Source organism: Humulus lupulus, chromosome 3 (genome assembly GCF_963169125.1).
Source record: "Humulus lupulus chromosome 3, drHumLupu1.1, whole genome shotgun sequence".
Classification (NCBI taxonomy): Eukaryota; Viridiplantae; Streptophyta; class Magnoliopsida; order Rosales; family Cannabaceae; genus Humulus; species Humulus lupulus.
The window spans coordinates 21,196,627-21,218,274 of NC_084795.1; the positions used below are offsets into that span (position 1 = coordinate 21,196,627).

A 21,648-nucleotide genomic window follows, 5' to 3' on the forward strand; every position below is an offset into this window, starting at 1 on the left:
AAAAAAAAATTACTAATATTATATTTGTATGTATACAAATACAACTTAATAAGTATGAGCTGATAAAGAATCAATTGCTCTCCTCACATCAAACGTTAAACAATTACAATTTGTAATGCTGACACAAGATATAATCTTAAGACTGGCTAAGCCACCTAGCCTCATACTACACTATTTTACTTGCCATCATCTATTAAAGAATCCATTAACATACCAAACCAGAACAACAAAATAAACATTGAGTGAGAAAAATGCAAAGAAAAAAGCTCAAACTAGAGCCATAATCATAGAGACTGAGTTCAGTTGGAAATTAAATATGATTTTTCAAGAGAATGCGAGTGAGGACGAGAGCTTAAGGATTGCAAAACATAGGTAGAGTGACAGTATGAGAGACAATTAAATTTGCAATACAAACAACCAGAAACTAACACAAGGATTCACCATTTGTATCGGCTAAATCCAAAGAATAACAAAGAAAACTAGAGAAAATATATAGAACAAGGATCTCCCTATATGTCTCCTTGGTTTTACTAAGACCATCCTTAAAGACTTCTATAATACCACTTCGCGATTGAGACCTCCACACATCCTCAACCCTGAGCCAAACAAAATATTCTAATAACAACTAATTTTTTTTACAAGATTATTAGTTTATTAAAGACAAGAAGAGCAAATAAAAATTAAGGTTACTTAAGTTGTTTCTTCATTCATATATGGTCTAATAGAATAAGTAAATATGTAGAAATTTTCATGAGATTATTATTTGATTCATATTTACTTGTAAGAGCAACATGAAAACAGTAAAGGTGCCTAATTTGTGTACCTGAGAATGAGTGAAACAGCTGGTGGGTTTGAGGTATTTCTCAGAATAGAAGAGGCTCCTCCATTGATAGAGCAAAGGAGAACTTGGGACAAAGAGAGGGCTGACCTGCAAGAGCAAGCTACGGGACCTGCAAGACTGAAGAAATGCATATTAGAAATGCAGAAGAAATGCCGGAAGAAATGCAGATTAGAAACAAACTGCAAGAGCAAGCTACGAACGGACCACGAACGGAAACCGAGAGACCGAGCCTACTGGAAACCGAGAGAGATAGACCACGAACGGAGAAAGACGAAGACCGATTGAAGATTGAAGGGAACGGGAGACCAGGAAGGGGAATAACGATTGAAGATTGAGGAAATGGGTATAGGGGGAAATGGGTACACGGGTTGAAAAAAGTTCAGTAAAAAAAAGTCAAGTAAAAAAAAGCTAAGTATTTTGGCGGTATCTTATTTTAAGTTGCTGCCTGAAATTTTTTTCGCCTACAATAACTCTTTTTCAATTCTATTATAATCATGTGTTATGGTAATGGGTATTTGGTGTAGTGACTACTACTACTACCACTACCACTACCACTACCACTACCACTACCACTACCACTACCACTACCACTACCACTACTACTACTACTACTACGACTACTACCACTACTACGACTACGACTACCACTACCACTACCACTACCACCACCACCACCACCACCACCACCACCACCACTACCACTACCACTACCACCACCACTACTACTACTACTACTACTACTACTACTACTATCTAACTAGCTAAGTAAATTCTGGGACTCTACAATTCTCCCCTACTACAAAGAATTTCGTCCCTGAAATTTACTTATCAAACAATTCCGGATACCGGGCTAACATGTCCTCCTCCACTCCCACTTTGCCTCTTGTTCAGAGCTATTACTCCATAGGACCTTGACTATCAGAAAACTCTTAGACCGTAACTTTTTCATCCCTCTATCTAGGATGCTAACCGGTCGTTCCTCGTAACTCAAGTATTTCTGGAGTGCTATCGTATCATACTTGAGGACGTGAGATGGGTCTGACACATACACTACTACAAAACTGGGCTTTCCCGACACCCAACCACGACAGTCAACTCTGTTGACTGTCGTAATTGCTTAGCAGGACTCTACGACAACAGTTAAAAACTGTAGGCATAGACACCAACGCCGACAGCTAATAACTGTCACCGTTGCTTTTGACTGTCGGTATTGACCCCAATGCCGACAGTTAATTCGAGACCAATGCCGACATCTAAAATGTGTCGTTATTGACCTCAACGCCAACAGTTAGTTCGAGACCAATGCTGACAGTTAAAATGTGTAGCTATTGACCCCAACGCCGACAGTTAATTCGAGACCAATGCCAACAGTTAAAAGGTGTCGCTATAGACCCCAACGCTGACAGTTAATAAAATTCCAATGCCGACAGTCATAAAATGTAGCCAAAATTCAAATAAACAATTTAAAATGATAATTAATGAATAATATAATTTTAAAAATAAACTAAATTATGTAAATATATATTTATAAAAATTATGTATTTATTAAAAAAAATTAAAACTAGATTTCTTTTGTTTCTAAATTTTTCATATTATTAACTTTTGTATTTATAATAAGTTTTATATCAAAATTTAAATTTATTATTCTTTAACATATTTATAAAATTAACTATATTATTCTTGAACATATTTATAAAATTTGTATTAGTTAAACAAAGAATTGTTTTATTAATTGGAAAAATATTGTAAAAAAATTGATGGATAGTATAATTTTAAAAATAAACTAAATTATGTACATATATATATTTATAAAAATTATGTATTTATTAAAAACTTTAAAAAAAAATTTGTTTCTAAATTTTTCATATTATTAACTTTTGTATTTATAATAATTTTTATATCGAAATTTAAATTTATTATTCTTTAACACATTTATAAAATTTGTATTAGTTAAAAAATAGTTGTTTTATTAAATTAAAAAATATTGTAAAAACATTTAATATATAAATTTATTAGTTATGATTTTTTTATTAATATATATGTTTAAATAATTTTTTATAAAAATATATTAGAGCAATTCTAATAGTTAAATTTTTTTTAATGAAGCAAGCTAATGAAGGCACAATAGCGACATCTATAAGCTGTCCGGGTATCTGCATTCAAAAAATTCAGCCGCTAATATTTCCCCCAACCTTCTTTTTCCCTCTTCCCTCTTTTTTATTTCTTTTTCCCGCTTCTCTTTTCCTGTCCGTGTCCTCCGACCTCCCTCTCTCTCTCTGACCCGCCCTCTCTCCTCTCCTTTCTATGCGACTCACTTTCTCTCCTCTCTTCATTTTTCATCTACACTACTAACTCTTTCACCTGTTCCATTTCTCTCTCTATCCCCTTGTAGATTCATATATACACATATAATCCTGATATATATAAATATATATATGGATAGAGTAACTAGATGCGCAAGCAGATTGCCGTAATGAGGCAGTCTCTCTTTGATCAGGTAATTAGATTTTCCTCTTCAGATTTATTTCACACAAGTATATATATATATATTCGTATTTGTATCTCTAGTACCCTCTATCTTTCTTTATGATCATGAAGAGTAATCATTAATCTATCAGAAAGAAAAATGATGATGCACCCTTTGAATTTGTAATAAAATTACTTATATATATGAGTATATAATATATTAATGTGATTTTATTTTAAACAATGATTTTCAGGGATTTCTAGATGAACAATTTATCAAGTTGGAGGATCAACAAGATGATGCTAACCCTAATTTTGTAGAGGAAGTGGCTACCGAGATTCATCTAGACTCATCTATAACCTGGACCAAGCATTGTCAGTTCCCTACCCAATCCTAATCAATTATAAACTAATTAGTATATATATATAAATGCATTACTTATTAATTCATCATTAAAAGTTTTATATATATATTCATGTGTTATTAACTTTGTTTTCTCTCTCTCTCTGATGAGCTACGAAGAAAAAACCAGTTTTGATTTTAAGGTATATATATTATTTGGTATTTATATATATGTTTATATATAATTCTGTATAGATTTAAAGATTTCAAAGTTTAAAATCCTAAAGTCTCAAAGTTTAGGGTTCAAATTTGTAGTAAATAATTATGTGTTTTTGTTTGGATTTTAAGTTGCACACAAAGTGTTTGATAAAATGCACTTAATGTGCTGCAGTACCAACTCTGCATTTCTATTAAACAGAGGGTACTGATTATGCATATTCCCCAAAGCACTTGAACTCAGAAAATTGATGAAGCACCTACTAAACCCTTTGCCAAAATGTCAAAAAGATTTATGGTCATCAACTATGTTTTGTTTACTATGCTATGGGTTATTTTCTATGTTAATTATTGGAAGAGATGACTTGGTTCATGTATCTACGAGAACCTTTACTATACAAGTCAAAAAGAAGCAATATTAAATCAGTCTTTTTTCAACATGAACCATGTTTTTTTTTCTGTGCAAATATTGTTTAAGTTTTTTAAGTCCTTGCAGTTTGTTTCATATTATATAAATGACTGGACCAAAATCTTTTGTGATGCATGTGGGTTGATTCATAGTTTTCAAGCTCATTTCCTTTTTTCTCTTTCTGTCTTCAGTTTATAGAACAACCCTTTAGGTCCTTGAAGTGGAAATATGGCTTCTTTAATTGATATAGCAGTTGGAGCAGCCATAAATATACTCAGTGCATTTTTTTTCTCCCTGATATTCGCCATACTTCGGATTCAACCGGTCAATCATATGGTCTACTATCCAAAGTGGTATCTTAAAGGGTTAAGGAATAGTCCGCTGCGCGCGGGTGCATTCATAAGCAAGTTTGTCAATTCATTACTAAAATAATCCCCAAGGAAAGGGTATTTGGTGCTAACTATTATATTAGCTTGTTTATGACATAGTACACTTACATATATTGCACTTACAATTGACATAGCACACTTACATTTATAACATGGAGCATCACTTTTGGTTCTTGTGATCACGTTTAGGTTCAATAGTATAAAATGCTATACAAAAGTTTGATATTATTAGTATATTGCTTGATAATTCATAGTTATATTGGACTCTAAGTTTCATTCTTTTGGACTAGCATTTATTTGAGCACAACACTTTTTGAGGTTCTCATTCATACTTGTATTACTTTTGAGTACAATATATTCCATGTAATAATATTTCAAGCAGTAATTTTATTTTTAGGTAGTGGAATTAGTGAGCAGGATTAGAAAAGCTTGCTATTGATTGGAAGAGGTATATTCTTTTATTATTTTTAATATTATACAAATGTCTGTTAGAGGAGTTTGAATATCTTAAATATTCATCCATAATGAAGTAGGTTATGGGATTATAATTGTGTGCTGCGGTGATAACGGAAGGTTGAAAACTTGCATGTTTTAGTGAAGTAGGTTCTGTGATATATATAATTGCGTGCTGGGGGAGATATAAGGAAGAAAATTTGTTAGTTGTTTGAATTGATATTGACAGATGGTTATGTTACAAATATAGAAGAAGTGTTGTCCGTTTTAAATTTAGCAATGATAAATAAAAATAATGGGGCAAGAGATAAAAATTGTTTTTTTTTTTGCTTGAAGAACTTAACTACACTAACTAAATCATAAAAAATAATATGAATGGTTTAGATTATGAAAGATTAATGTTTCACTTTCATTTATATTCAAATAGAGCTCAAGCAGTCATATATTGAATATGACAACAAAAAAAACTAGCTTTTGCAAGAGGGTTGTGGAATTGTAGCAAAATAGCTTTTGCATAGGGTTCCACCGTGGGGACGAAGATGCTCTCTTAAGTGTGTTTTTGAGCATGTTTGAATTTGAGAAATCACTATATAAATTTGAAACTAGATTATTGTTTCAAAATTCTGAGGCTCCAAGATGTGTTTCATTGTTTTGAGGCTTAATTTATTTTACGTTTAAAGATTATTTGCATTAATTTGAAGTTTTTTTCTAAAGCATAAATAATATCTTGATTTTTTTAGATTTGTTGATTTTAGTGTATATTATGTATTTATATTTTTTGTTGGATACTTTGCTTTTGATTTTGTTATGATCATTTAGATTCAGGGTATATATATATATATATATATATATAGATTCTTCTGTTGGTGCCTTTTGGTACCTTGTATATAATTTTATATTTGGTATTCTATGGCATATTTGTGTTGTGTCCACTCTATTAGTGCTGAAGACTTTGTTTATTATCATGTTATGTTAATCAACTTTAGGGTATATTTGTGTTTTGATGCTAGTGCTTAATTTTCTTTTAGATTGGTTGATTTTAGTATATATTATGTATATATATTTTCTGTTGGATACTTTGCCTTTGATTTTGTTATGTTTATTCAAATTTAGAGTATATATGTGTACTATTGTAATTAAGTTCTTTTTTTGTGATTCATTTTTACATTAATTGATTTTGGTGTATATATATATGTTTTTGTTGGATATTTTTTTATATATCATTGATTTTGGTATTATTATTGTTAATTATATTTGATATTCATTTTTTTTTGTCAATGATGTTAAAATAACGAGTATGTTTATTATGTTGATGATTATAGGAGTTATTGTGTTCTTATATTTTTAAAGGCATACAAAGTGTCATAAATGCCCATAATAAGTCATTTTTTTTTCTTTCTGAAATCCTTATTATGATTAAATTGGAGATATTCTATTATTAAATTGGAAATTTTGTTATACTTTAATTTACAACATCATTGGTCTCCCAACCGTCTCAAACCTTGTAGGCATTCTTACAAGGTCATCTTTTGTTTAATAATCTCTAAGAGGAATTAATCAACTAATTTTACATATTTTTATTGTTGGTTCTCATTCATTCATTAATATATTATGGTAAATGTTACACCCAGATTTCGAGCCATGATAATTGTGACCTCGAAAGCTGGATTCATAAGGAATGAATTCGTAAAGTCTGGAATATGTCCGAGATCTAAGCATCGAGCCTGCGAAGCAGAGACGACTTCAAAGATGATAGCCTCGAAATTCTCACAAGCTCGAAAGATAGACCCCGAGGTACATCTGTTCTCGGGATGGCCTCGGATCAGGACACTGAGCCTGACGCGCGTATGAGCTCGAAGTCATATAGCCTTGGGAAGATGCTATAGCTCGAAACTCAATAAGAAACCTGGGTGAATGGGGCCTTGGTGATATAGGATAATAACTTTGAATATCCTAGTGAATCACCAATAACAGATGCGGTCCACATTTATTACTAAAAAATCCCCTATAATCAAGGGATATTATTTGTTCAGTTATACGCCCCCTGATCTTCAGGGGACGTTTCTTTGTATATCAGATTGCAGGCTTTTAATGCCATTTAATTTATTTGCATATACAGAATAACTTCCTAAAATATGTGGGATAGTATTCTGAAATCTTCTCTATAAATAGAGAGGTCATGCACCATTGTAAATGACCGATTTTTTGTGATCTTGAGATAAAACTTTGGAAAATTCATTCTTGAAGAATTTTCAGAGGTCATCTTAAGTTTAATAACAAAGACTCGTGGACTAGGCAGATTTAACTGTTGAACCACGTAAAAAATATCGTTTGTATTATCGTATTTTTATTGGCCATTACTGATTATTGTTTTCGTGATCTTCTTTCACTGTTGACGAAAAACGGCGTCAACAGTTTGGTGCTTTCATTGAGAGCCTTAAGCATTCGGCCTTTGAATAAGTCATGGCCACTAATACTCAGAATGTTCCTGAAGAGAATTACCCAAGACGTCCTGGGAAACAGCCAATGGAAAACCCAGATGTCGAAGAAAGAAGTGGATCTTCCGATTCTCGGGGACCACCTGCTCCACCAAGGGATGAAGATATGTATTACAATCCTGAGCTGTATGTCCCCATTGTGGAACTTGAGAACCGGCAACTGAAACAGCAGTTGGCAGAGGCCAACAAACGGAATGAGGAGTTGGCAAGGATAGCCGCAGAGGCAGAGGTGGCTCAGCCCCCGCCTCTGCGTGAAAACCAAGCCCCTCCTCCGAGGGACGTGCACGTTCCTCCCCGCATGCCCCATGGGCGTCCATGGAAGGATGCTGCCACAAGAAGGTCGGCACAACCTCCGGCACCAGCAGAGCTATTCGCTCCCCCTAGGCCTCAGAGAAGTACCCGGGCTAGGGCCCCGGTTAATCCACCTGTGGAAGTACCTGCAGGAACTGAGAATAACCGAGTCCCTGCAGAGGCTCGGACTCAAGTCCCTGGGAGCGCACCGAATGCAACTAACCCATCTCGGGCAAACTCCGGACCGTCCAAGCTGCGGAATGGATGGCAGCCACCGTCACCCATACGGTTCCCTCCATCACCTATACGATATCCTTCACCCCCTCGCAGGAATGCTCAACCAGTTCGAGACCAGGGCGAGAGGCGTGCGGGGAGGAGACAAGGAAACGGGGAAGCTTTCCAAGAGCGGAAAGGCGTCCCATCAGAAAAAAGTCAAACATCTTGGTATTGACAGGACCATCCAAAAACTGGTTCGAAAAATATAAGAGACTCAATAACTTCTTGGGAGCAGATGTCTAAAGACTTCAAGAAGCAGTTCAGACCCATGATGGGGGTTAGATCTGAGGCATCAACTCTAACTAACGTTCGGCAACAACCGGGTGAAACGTTAAAAAGTTACCTCACAAGGTTTAATCTGGAAGTTGCCCGAGCTCAAAACGTAGATGATAGTGGACATCTAATGGCTGTCCAAGCTGGAGTAATGCCAGGGAGTGCCCTCTGGGACGATATGCAAAGAAAACCGGTGAGGTCCATAACCAAGTTTAACAGACGAGCGCAGAGGTTTGTCAATGTAGAGGAAGCGAGGTCGACACTTAATGTGACTTCCCAGCCCGAAACTACAACGACAAACGTCAACTCTGCCTCAACCTCAACGGACCCAGTAGCTTCAAAACCTGCTGTGGAAAACCCCTCCAAGAGAAAAAAGAACGAAGGGAGTAACCCCGAGGCCGAGGGAGGAAAGAAAAAGAAAGGGGAGAGATATTTCTCCGTGTACAGAGTGTACACCGAGCTCAACGAGTCTTGAGAGAACATATACCTGGCCAATGAAAACCAGGTCCCCTTTAGGCGTTCAGACCCGATGAGAAATCAAAAGTCCAAGAGGGACTCCAGCAAGTATTGTCGATTTCACAGAGACACCGGGCATACTACTGATGAATGTCGACAACTGAAAGACGAGATCGAAGGATTGATCTCAAGAGGTTACTTCAGACAATATGTCAAGAACTAGAGTGCTAGTCAGGTGGCTGCGAGCCAGAAAGTAGCCGTGCCACAATCCGCGCAAAACAATAATTCTCGAGCTCGGGAAGAAGATAGGCCCCCGCCGATAGATGGAGAGGATGTAATAACCATCTCTGGTGGGCCTCATCCCGCAGGAATGGGCAGAAATGCCCAAAAGAGATACGTTAACGAGCTAAAAACTGGGGACGGGTCTCCCTATGAACCCGAACCTAGAGCTCCAAAGAGTCAGAGGATTGAATCCCAACTAATAACCTTCACTGAGGAAGACGCGTCCCATGTCCAGTTTCCTCACCATGATTCGCTGGTCATCACTCTCCAGCTGGCAAATAAAAGGGTCCACCGAGTTCTCATAGACAATGGGATCTCAGTTAACATTCTCTATAAAGCAACCCTCGAGAAGATGGGACTCTCCCTTCGCGACCTGAAAGCGTGTGCAACTACTTTATATGGCTTTTCAGGAGAAGGGACCGCCTGCATGGGCTCCATCGAGCTCCCCGTAACCTTGGGAGACTACCCAGTCTCGGCAACTAAGATGATGGAGTTCGTGGTAGTGGATCTACCTTCAGCCTACAATGTGCTGCTCGGGAGACCTGCCCTGGTTGGGCTGGGGGCAGTCTCATCAGTAAGGCATCTGGCCCTTAAGTTCCCGACCCCTAGCGGTGTCGGAACATTAAAGGGAGATCAGTTAGTTGGGAGGGAATGCTACAGCATTTCCTTGAGAGGAAAGAAACAGACGAGCGCACAAGCACTCGTCATTATTCAAAGTAAAGACGGGACGATCTTAGAGATTGATGAGGAGATTGATCCAAGGATTGAGGAGAAAGCTGACCTCGAACCCTTAGAAGAGCTCGAAGAAATTCAGCTCGAGGAAACCGATCCCTCGAAAAAGGTGAAGGTTGGAAAACACCTCCAGGATGAGACAAAATAGCAACTAATTTGCTTTTTAAAGAAGAACCAGGATGTCTTCGCATGGTCACATTCGGACATGGTGGGAATAAGCCCGAATATAGCAAGTCACGCGCTAAATATAGACAAAAGCTTCCCTCCGAAGCAACAAAAGCGAAGACAGCTGGACGACGACAGAAAGAAGGCACTGAAGGAGGAGGTTGACAGGTTAAAAGCAAACCGATTCATTAGGGATGCCTTTTACCCTGACTGGGTAGCCAATCCGGTGTTCGTCCCGAAGCCTAATGGGACGTGGCGGACCTGTATTGACTATTCAGACCTCAACAAAGCTTGCCCGAAAGACTGTTTCCCATTACCAAGGATTGACCAGCTCGTGGATGCCATGGCAGGGCATGGCCTGATGTCGTTCATGGATGCCTATTCTAGATATAACTAAATTCCCATGCATGCCCCCGACCAGGAACATACGAGCTTCATAACAGATAAGGGGCTATACTGTTATAATGTCATGTCATTCGGGCTCAAAAATGTTGGGGCCACATACCAGCGGCTCGTGAACATGATGTTTTCAGAACAGATAGGAAATAACATGGAAGTTTATGTTGACGACATGCTTGTCAAGTCTCAACTTAACAATAACCATGTTGATGACCTCGAAGAGTGCTTTGGCGTGCTCCGCAAGTATAACATGAAACTGAATCCTCAGAAGTGCACTTTTGGAGTATCTTCAGGAAAATTCTTGGGCTTTATCGTGAACGCTCGTGGAATAGAAGCTAACCCCGACAAGATCCAGGCCCTGATTGACATGCCCTCACCTCGAAGAGACAAGGATGTCCAAAGTTTGACCGGCAGAATGGCGGCCCTAAGTAGGTTCATTTCAAAATCTACAGACTGTTGTCTCCCGTTTTTTAACCTTTTGAGGGGAGGTAAGAAATTCGAATGGACAGAGGAGTGCGAGCTGGCATTCCAGGAGCTTAAAAAGCACTTCGCCGAACCCCCCATCTTATCAAAACCTGAAACGGGAGAAGTACTGTACCTATACCTTTCCACCACCGAACACGCAATAAGCGCAGTACTCGTTTGAGAAGAAGAGAAGGTACAAAGACCCGTTTACTACATCAGTAAAAGATTACTGGGGGCAGAGTCAAGATACCCCCTGATGGAGAAGTTGACGCTTAGTGTATTTCATTCATCTCGTAAACTCCGCCCATACTTTCAAGCGCATCCCATTCATGTGTTGACTGATCAACCACTTAGGCAAGTCTTGTCTAAACCAGAAGTTTCAGGTCGACTCCTTAAATGGGCGGTTGAGCTCGGACAGTTCGAGATCACCTACCACCCGAGGACGACCATTATGGCACAGGCATTATCGGACTTTATAGTAGAATGTACTGGCATGACCAACGACGAAGTCATAACCCCGGCCCACGAGCTGTGGAAACTATACGTTGATGGCTCATCCAGTGAAAATGGATCGGGGGCAGGAATCATTTTGATTACCCCCGCAGGGAGCAGATTTCATTCTGCCTTAAGATTTAACTTCAAAGCATCGAACAATGAGGCCGAATACGAGGCTTTACTGGCAGGGCTTCGTATAGCCGGGGAACTCAAAGCTAAAGCAATACATTGCTACAGCGACTCCCAGCTCGTGGTTAATCAAATCCTGGGAGAATACCAAGCTTGTGGCACGAAAATGGCAGCTTATTTGGAGAAGGCAAAATCCGCATTGGAGCGTTTCGAATTTTATGCAATCGAACAGGTTCCCCGAGAACGGAACTCAAATGCTGATGCCTTGGCTTGGCTCGCCACCTCCGCTGAGAATAATGAGCTGAACGTTGTTCCGATAGAACACCTATCGGCACCTAGCATTAACGAGCCAGAGGAGGAAGATGTGTGTATGATTGAAACAGAGCCAACATGGATGACCCCAATAGTTGAATATCTCGAGAACGGAGTCCTTCCAAAAGATCGGAACCAGGCTCGAAAGTTAATGTATCAACTTCCCCGTTACACCATTTTGGACGAAAAGCTATACAGAAGGGGATATTCCATGCCATTACTTCGGTACGTAACTCCCCTCGAAGCTAAGAAGATCATTGAAGAAATTCATGAAGGGTTCTGCGGAGATCACACCGGGGGGCATAGCCTATCCAAGAAGATCATACGCCAAGGATATTTCTGGCCTACCATTGAAATGGATTCTTTCGAGTACGTGAAGAAATGCGACAAATGCCAGAGATTCACAACGATTCCCCGAGCTCCACCATTCGAGCTGACCATGTTGACTTCCCCATGGCCATTCGCGGTATGGGGAATCGACCTCATAGGTTCTCTCCCAACTGGCAAGGGCGGAGTAAAATATGTCATAGTTGCTGTGGATTACTTCACGAAGTGGACGGAGGCTGAACCATTGGCAACAATAACTTCTAAAAAGATCCTTGACTTCGTGGTAAAAAACATCGTGTGCCGATATGGGATGCCGAGGAAGATTGTATCCGACAACGGAACCCAGTTCGATTGCGACTTGTTCACCAACTTTTGTGAAAAGAACGGAATAATAAATAGTTTCTCATCAGTAGGTCATCCTCAAGCGAATGGCCAGGTCGAGGCTGTAAACAAAACTCTCAAGAGTTCACTAAAGAAAAAGTTGGAGGAGGCAAAGGGACGATGGCCCGAAGAATTGTCCCAAGTCCTATAGGGGTATAGGACCACAACTCGAACATCAACAGAGCATACCCCATTCTCTCTAGCATACGGTTGCGAGGCAATGTTGCCTATCGAGGTCGAAATCCCAACAATCTGAACTCAGATTTACGACCAAAACTCAAACCACACTTAACTCGAAGAAACCTTAGACTTGATTGAAGAAAAGAGAGACGAGGCTCAGCTGAGGAACGATGCCTACCAGCAATGAGCTACCAGGTATTTCAACAAGAGGGTTCGAGATCAAAAGTTCGGTATGGGAGATCTGGTGTTGAGACGCGTATTTTTGGCAACACGAGATCCGGCAGCTGGTGTACTCGGGCCGAATTGGGAAGGACCATACCAGATAGAGTGAGTAATTCGGCCCGGTATTTACAAGCTAGCAAGATTGGATGGGAGCCTGGTACCGCGAGCATGGAATGGCGAACACCTAAGACCTTACTACTAATAGTATGGGAAAAGTGTTGCTTGTAACCATGATTTTCTATCTGTATTAATTTGTCTGCTTTTGAATTCCATCAAATAAAGATCTATTTCGTTCAATATGTTATCTCTTATTATTTTTGCAATCTCTCTTAATTTAATAACCTATGGTCACACTCATAGGATATTAAGGGGGCATCATGGGTATATATACCATCAGCTTAAAAAATAAAATAACATGCACGAAATACATACAAGTGTTTGGATATAACTAGATGCGCGAGCTTAGATAGTTTGGACATAACCGAATTATCAAAAATATACAAGTGTTTGGATATAACCAGATGCGTGAGCTTAGATAGTTTGGACATAACTGAATTATAAAAAATATACAAGTATTTGGATGTAATCGGATACGCGAGCATAGATAGTTTGGACATAACCAAATTATCAAAAGATAAAAACGTTTGGATATAACCAAATGTGCGAACTTAACAGGTTTGGAGCAAACCAGCTAAAACTAATCGACGATAAGTGGGAACCTAAACATACTTCGAGATAAGTCGAGATCGAGGCTGGAATATCTTAGAGGAAAATAGTTTCGAACTCATAACCTCGGAGAAATAACCGAGGAAAAGAAAAAGTAACTAAGCAATAAGATATAACTAAACCATTCACATTACATACCATACAAGTACTTTCGGGTTCATGGTTAAAATAATATCTAACCTTGAAAAATAATGAGATTGGAAGCGGATAATTCAAACAAACGATGCATGAACGCGTCGAGTCTTGAGCCTAAATCCAAACTATGTTTGTATGAATAAATAAGCATAAATGATTCATTAATATAAAATATATGCAAAATATTTCAATCCAAGAAATGTAAGGCATATGTATTAATTTAAAAAGAAATTGTATCAGCCCTACGGGCATAAATTAAAGTAATTACAAAAATAAAGGGACGCAGCCCCGAGATAAGATTTCCTCGAGATCAGATTCAAGAAGGAGTCTCCTTGGCCTTCTCAACATCAGCAGCACTGGACCCCACAAGACGAATAACATGACTATCCTCCTGAGCACCTTCGGAGGCGGCCTCCTGAGCAGCCTCTTCCGCCTCGAGCCGAGCATTCCACTTATCCACAATCTTCGCCTCAAGAGGACCTAAGAAGCTGGTATCCAGGTCTTCGTTGTTGGCCCACATTCTGTACATGGCCGAATCAACTGCCTGGTCCTTCTTCTCCTTATACTCAGCAAGGAGACGAGCCTTCTCGCCCTCAGTTATGTCAAAGGTAGCAGCCTGATCTTCTTTGAGCTTTTTATTAGCCTCTTGGAGCTGAGTGTTCTCCTTCTCAAGCTCAGCGAGCCTGGCATTCTCTTTCTCGAGCTCCGCAAGCCTAGTGTTCAGCTTCTCAAGCTCGGACGCTTTGGCCTTAAGCTCCTCTGCTCCTGCCTCAAGCTTTTCATTCACCGCCTTCAGGTCGTCACTCGCTTTTAGTTGAAGATCCTTTGCCTCCTGAGCATAAGACTTGCTTGAGTGGATCTCATTGCTCAACCTATAGTTGAGTTGGGCAGTAAAGGCAAGAGACTGAAAAGAAAAAATCGTCATTAACATCAAGACTGTATAAATATAACCAAAAAGTAGAAGAAAACTCACCGCGGCAGCGAGCTCGATGCTCTTCTCATAAAGGGCAGTGCAGTCTCGGGCATTGTTCAAAACTTGCCATTGAGGAGCTTCGAGACTGCTGAAGCTCTGGCCGATCCGGGACATAACATCTGAACATAGCATGGACCCATGGGTTCCACCCGCGTTGTCAATTACATACTCCTCGACGTGAGTAGAAACTGACAGCTTGTGGGCTCGCGAAACAGAGGGCTTTCTGGGAGGAGGACCAAGTGATGGCTGGACCGCTACAGGAAGTTGGGGCTCAGCCACTGCAGAGGCACCAACCTGCGAGGTCGGTGCCGCTGGGGGAGCACCAACCTGTGAAGTCGCCGCCGCGACGGAGCTCGTAACAGGCGGAGCAGGAGGAGGAGTTTTCTCGGACCTCCTGGGGACTTTGGTGGGCCGATCCACCTTTCGCGACCCCGCCCTGGGACGCTTGCTCCTCTTGGCACCACCACTTTCGATGATGTTGTCAAGGTCGGAATCCATCTTGTCTGCAAAAGTCACGACACAAGGTGAATCATATCAAAAAGAGGGAACAGTATATAAAGTGATTCAGTATCGTATAGATATACGAAGCAATGATAAAAGAAACCTAACTGGAACTCTCCCTTGAGCTCGAGCTTGGGGACCATGAAATTCCCCCATCTTCAGAAGAGGCGGGGGGAGTACCTTCCCTATAGGTGGACGTCAACCTCGAAAGGTCCCTATAATCATTGGTCCCATATTGGACGACTATCTCGTCCCACACCTCGTTCAGACTATACATGGTGTCATACTTCCCGAGCCAACTATCAAACCTATGAACTCGGTCGTCTACCAAAGTCCATATGTAGAAGTGGTCCCTATCATCCGGGCATAAAACTAACCTATCGGGTTTGTGTTTTAATAAGGTGGGGGACCACATTCTCGAGCTAAGGATGACTTTACCTTCTTCATCCGAGTTTGAGCTCGAGGCTTCATCATTAGCCTTGTTCCCCGATGGTGGACTCCTTCGCCGAGCTGGAGGTGGAGGACTCACCTCTCTCCTTGGAGGGAGGATGCCTGTGGGCAAAGGCACCTGCTCCCAATAATCATACTTTTTATTGGACCAGTCCGAGGTGGACTGGCCATCTCCCAAAAGCCCGCAAGCTTGGAGCTTACTCTCATGTAAGAGGTATGAGAGGGACCTCCTGCCGTAAGGGAGTTGGAGCAGAGTCTCTCTATGCTCCTTCATTGCGTCGTTGGGAGTGGGACGGTGAAAATTGGCTGGAAAATAAGACACATTTCAACTAAGTACGGATTTACAAATAAAATTTCGAGCACAGAGATAAAGAAGGTTGGAATACTTACGAATCTGTCTGAATGAGTAGCATCGAGACGGGGACAAGCCATCTGTCCAGAAGAAGGCTTTCTTAAAATCAGGTAGATGATTAGGAAGATCCTCAAACACCTTCTTCTCTTTGGGGTAGCTTGAAAGATAGTAAAAGACGTCTCCTCCCCGAGCTTGAGAGGGGTTGCTTTTCAGACAGAAGAGGTATAGAATCTCCTGTGGTGAAGATCCTTCCCACTTCAGCTCGTGGTATAGCGACCTCAGGGCAGACAGAACCCTGTAAGAATTGGTGTTGAGCTGGAATAGAGCCAGCCCAACAAAATCTGTGAAGTCCTTGAAAAACGACTTCAAAGGCAGTAACGCTCCTGCCTTCATATGCTCTTGGCTCCAGGCCGCATACCTCAGCTTGGGATTTCCATCTCCCAGGGCGCGGCAACTTCGCTCACTGGGGGTAGGAGCTCGACACCTTAGGGTGCCTGACAGCCTAAGACTATGGAGAGCCAAGATATCAGTTATCTGGCCTAGTGAGGTAACCGAGCTCCAGTAGTGCTCGGCTTCGAAGAACTCCCTCCTTGGTTGCGAGGTAGAAGGCTCCCCCATGAGCGAGAATTGGAGCTCTCCCGGGCTATAAGCAATGGTCACTTTTAATTTAGGGTCGAGGGGAATCGGCCTGGGTCCAAAATCAGGTTCTGGATAAAGAGCCTCCCGAAGGGTTCTCTTTTTCCTCTCTATAACCTTGTCTATTTGGCGGCGATAATGAGCTTAAATCTCCTCCTGTTCGCGCGTGAGATCGTACTCGCAAATCAGACGTTGATTCCGAGCAAACAGAGACTCTGGGCTCGGGATTTTTTTGCGAGTAAGGGATTGCCAACAACGACCCCCACCGTCTTTCCAGATTCTGTGACATCTAGCGAGAAAGAAAAAATGGTGAGGGCCATGCATGCAAGGATTCAAGAATTACGAGCTTGACAGGATGAGCTCGGAGAATGCTTAAGAATGCAACGAGCTTGAAACTAAGACTCCGATTGAGAGTCAGAACGTGTATTCCACGAGAAAAATGAGGAGAGTGGACAAAATTTTTTAAAATCCCAAAAATCAGGGGAAAAAAGAGTGGCGGTTATCCAGAAAAGGTAATCTTGGGTATCGTGCGTTCTTTAAAACCAAGGTTTTATACCCGATATCTTGGTGTGCAAGATATGTCTTTTAAAATTTTGAAACCCAGAAAAAAGAGACCTTGTTCTACACAAAAACTGGATTTGAAACCAGAGATTTAAACCTAGTATGGGAACGTAAACGTAGAAGTTTATCGATAAAAAATTTCCTAGTATATCATACTAAGGAAATATATTAGTGCACTCCCAGAAATAACAAGAACAATATGGACAGAAACTGGCATAAGGGAAAGTAAAAATTGGACACTTAAACAATAATGGCGATTGTAGAGAAATCGTCGACTGAAGGAGAGGCTGCAGATATGAGCTCACGGTCTCGAACAAACTGGCGGTCCTCTGTTTCTTCGGTTGAGAAAATATGCACAAGCAAGAAATTCTCAGGGAGAGTTTCTGGTTTTGCTTTTCTTCTTTCCTATGATGAGCGAAAAATAAAAGGAAGATGATGAGTGGGGTCTTATATATATAGATGGAAAAAGGGGATTAATCTAAGCCATTGAACAATGCCCTTGCAAAATCCAATGGATAGGGATTAATGATAAGATGGTACCATAAAGGTGGCAGGCGAACGATCATGGGCAGATTTCCAAGGTACTCGAGTACCCTGAATAGGCAATACCCAACTGACACGTGTCCATTTTCAAGCATGTGACGATGCGGTTCTCGAAGAAAGTAGTTCAAAAAATTTCCTTCTCATAGGATTCGAACAAATACTTTTGAGGGAGCAAGATGTTACACCCAGATTTCGAGCCATGATAATTGTGACCTCGAAAGCTGGATTCATAAGGAATGAATTCGTAAAGTCTGGAATATGTCCGAGATCTAAGCATCGAGCCTGCGAAGCAGAGACGACTTCAAAGATGATAGCCTCGAAATCCTCACAAGCTCGAAAGATAGACCCCGAGGTACATCTGTTCTCGGGATGGCCTCGGATCAGGACACCGAGCCTGACGCGCGTATGAGCTCGAAGTCATATAGCCTCGGGAAGATGCTATAGCTCGAAATTCAATAAGAAACCTGGGTGAATGGGGCCTTGGTGATATAGGATAATAACTTTGAATATCCTAGTGAATCACCAATAACAGACACGGTCCACATTTATTACTAAAAATCCCCTATAATCAAGGGATATTATTTGTTCAGTTATACGCCCCCTGATCTTCAGGAGACGTTTCCTTGTATATCAGATTGCAGGCTTTTAATGCCATTTAATTTATTTGCATATACAGAATAACTTCCTAAAATATGTGGGATAGTATTATGAAATCTTCTCTATAAATAGAGAGGTCATGTACCATTGTAAAGGACCGATTTTTTGTGATCTTGAGAGAAAACTCTAGAAAATTCATCCTTGAAGAATTTTCAGAGGTCATCTTAAGTTTAATAACAAAGACTCGTGGACTAGACAGATTTAACTGCTGAACCACGTAAAAAATATCGTTTGTATTATCGTATTTTTATTGGCCATTACTGATTATTGTTTTCGTGCTCTTCTTTCACTGTTGACGAAAAACGGCGTCAACAGTAAAATATACTATTTAATTATAATTTGAAGTCTTTAATTCATTGGTGTAGGGAATATCATAGGACTGACTAAAGGTGGATGCCTAGATTTATTAGGAAGAATATTGAGAAAAGAAACATGATTGAGTTTGCAGTGATTTGGAGAAGAGAATTATGTTGTCTTGTTGAGATTTGTTGTATTATTTATTTTGAAGTTTATGGATTTATAATATTATAATGAATTTTTATTGAGAATTATTTTATCTCATGGTGATTTGATGTATTATTTACATTTTAATTGTATGAATAAATGTTGAATGTTTATGAATTATTATTATGATAAATATAATTTTTTTTATAAGTTATGGTAATAATAATTAATTATGTGAGTAATTTTTTTATTTAAATATATATCAAATTTCAATTGTTAAAAATATAATTAAAAGTTTTAAAAAATATTTATTGAAAAATTATTATTTATATATATAAATTTAATGTTACAGCGACACCTAATAATTGTCGGCATTTCTAGCAACGGCGACACTTAATAACTGTCGGTGTTTCCAGCAACGACGCACCTATTAACTGTCGGCGTTGCAAGCAACGGCGACACCTATTAACTGTCGGCGTTGCAAGCAACAATGACACATATTAACTGTCGGCGTTGTCAGCAATGGCGACACCTATTAACTGTCGGCGTAGCCAGCAACGACGACACCTATTAACTGTCGGCATAGCTACCCCTACGCCGGCATAGGCAAATACGACAGTTAGTCGACTGTCGTCATTGCTCAATAGCGATAGTTAAAAACTGTCGGGAAAGCCCGTTTTTGTAGTAGTGATACTTCCGTAGCATTGAAATGTGGAACATGTTGTGACTATCTACTAGGGCTGGTGGTAGGGCTAGTCTATACACAACTGCTCCCACTTTGTCCAATATCTCAAAAGGACCTATAAATTAGGGACTAAGTTTGCATTTTTTCCCAAACCGCTTCACACCTTTCATAGGAGATATTCTTAAGAAAACTTGATCTCCGACTTTGAATTCCACATCACGCGCTTGGCATTCGCATAACTTTTCTAACGGCTTTGAGCAGCGAGCATACACTTTCTAATCAGGGCTACTACATCATGAGCTCCTCTAACAGCTTCAGTTCCAAGTAGTTGCCTTTCTCCTACCTCGTCATAATGCAACGATGATCGACACCTTCTTCCATAAAAAAACTCATAAGGTGCCATCCCGATCGTTGACTGGTAGCTATTGTTGTAGGAGAATTCTATTAGCGGCAGATACTCACTCCCAGATCTCGATGTAAACACCGATCCTCTATCGAATACTATTGTCTTAGAGATTCTATGCAGTCGTACTATTTCTTGGACTTAAACGTCTCCATAAAGATCTGCTGTGTACGAAGTCTTAACAAACAGGAAATGAACTGACTTGGTTAATCTATCTATTACTATCCAAGCTGAATCATGTTGCTTACTTGTTCATGGTAAACCCATCACGAAATCTATGGCTATATCATCCCATTTCCATTTTGGAATGCTAAGTGGTTGCAATAAGCTTGCAGGCTGCTGATGTTCTGCTTTCACTTGCTGGCATACTAGACACTTAGACACAAATTCTGCTATGTCCTTCTTCATCCCTGGCCACCAATACATTGCCTTGATGTCGTGTGCCATCTTGGTCGACCCTAGGTGAACTGAGTACAGGGTATTGTGCGCTTCTTCTAGAATCTTCACCTTAATCCCTTGATCGCTTGGCACGCATACCCGATCCTTATATCTTAATAACCCTTGACTTTATATTGAGAAATCCGTGGCTTTCCCTTCTCTAACTCCATCTATATGTGTTACTAACGTGTCATCATGCACTTGCCCATTCCGTATATCTTCTAACAGACTTGACTAAATGGACAAGTTAGCCAGTTTACCAATGACTACTTCTATCATTGATCAACTCCTATTGTAGCGGCTTTTCTATTCCAGCTAACGTTGCTAAACTTCCATAATTCTTCCTACTTAGCACATCGGCATCTACATTTGCCTTGAGGTGTAGGTATCACCTTATCATTCTGCATCAGCACACAACCCCATCCTTACTTCGATGCATCGCAATAGACTACAAACTTATCATTGGGTGTCGGTACACAAAGTACTAATGCTGAGCATATCCTTGAGCAACTGGAAACTCTCTTCACACTTATCCGTTCAGTTGAACCTTTTCTATTTCCGGGTTAGGTTGGTAAATGGAGTGGCTATCTTAGAAAAGCCTTCTACGAACCTCCAATAATAACCTGCTAGTCCCAGAAAACTTCTTACCTTAGACGCATTCTTTGGTCTTGGCCAATTCTTTACAGCCTCTACCTTAGATGGGTCTACTGCAATCTCGTCATTGGATACTATGTGGCCGAGAAATGCTACTTGTGAAAGCCAAAATTCGCACTTCTTGAACTTGGCGTAAAGCTGATGCTCCTTTAGTCGCAACAAGATCAACCTCAAATGTTTCTCATGCTTGACTTTATCCTTTGAGTACACCAAGATATCGTCAATGAATACTACGACGAATTTATCCAAGTAGTCTTTAAAGACCCTATCCACTAAATCCATAAACGCGGCTGGAGCGTTGGTAAGACCAAAAGACATAACTAGAAACTCATAATGTCTATAACGAGTTCTAAAAGCTGTCTTGGGAATATCCTCTACAATGTGGAAGTCTCCAACTTTTAGTGGCGTTTCCTTTACCATATTCGTAACGTTGGCTAAGAATGCATGACATCCTTTTTCTATCATCCTCTGAGCTTTGAGAGATGAAATA

The 21,648-nt window shown here is 40.1% G+C and overlaps 1 long non-coding RNA gene across 3 annotated transcripts; it reads left to right on the forward strand.

Annotated features, from left to right (window-relative positions):
• The first annotated feature begins 3,008 nt into the window (after nt 1-3,008).
• LOC133822296 (uncharacterized) lies at nt 3,009-7,448 on the forward strand. 3 transcript variants are annotated; one of them, XR_009887843.1, is made up of 4 exons: nt 3,009-3,338; nt 3,562-3,682; nt 3,823-3,853; nt 4,467-7,448. It is a non-coding gene; the product is annotated as an uncharacterized LOC133822296 (long non-coding RNA). The 3 variants fall into 3 exon arrangements; XR_009887844.1 differs by lacking the exon at nt 3,823-3,853 and having other exon boundaries at nt 4,467-5,197; nt 5,268-7,447; XR_009887842.1 differs by lacking the exon at nt 3,823-3,853 and having other exon boundaries at nt 3,011-3,338; nt 4,467-7,447.
• The last annotated feature ends 14,200 nt before the right edge of the window (nt 7,449-21,648 follow it).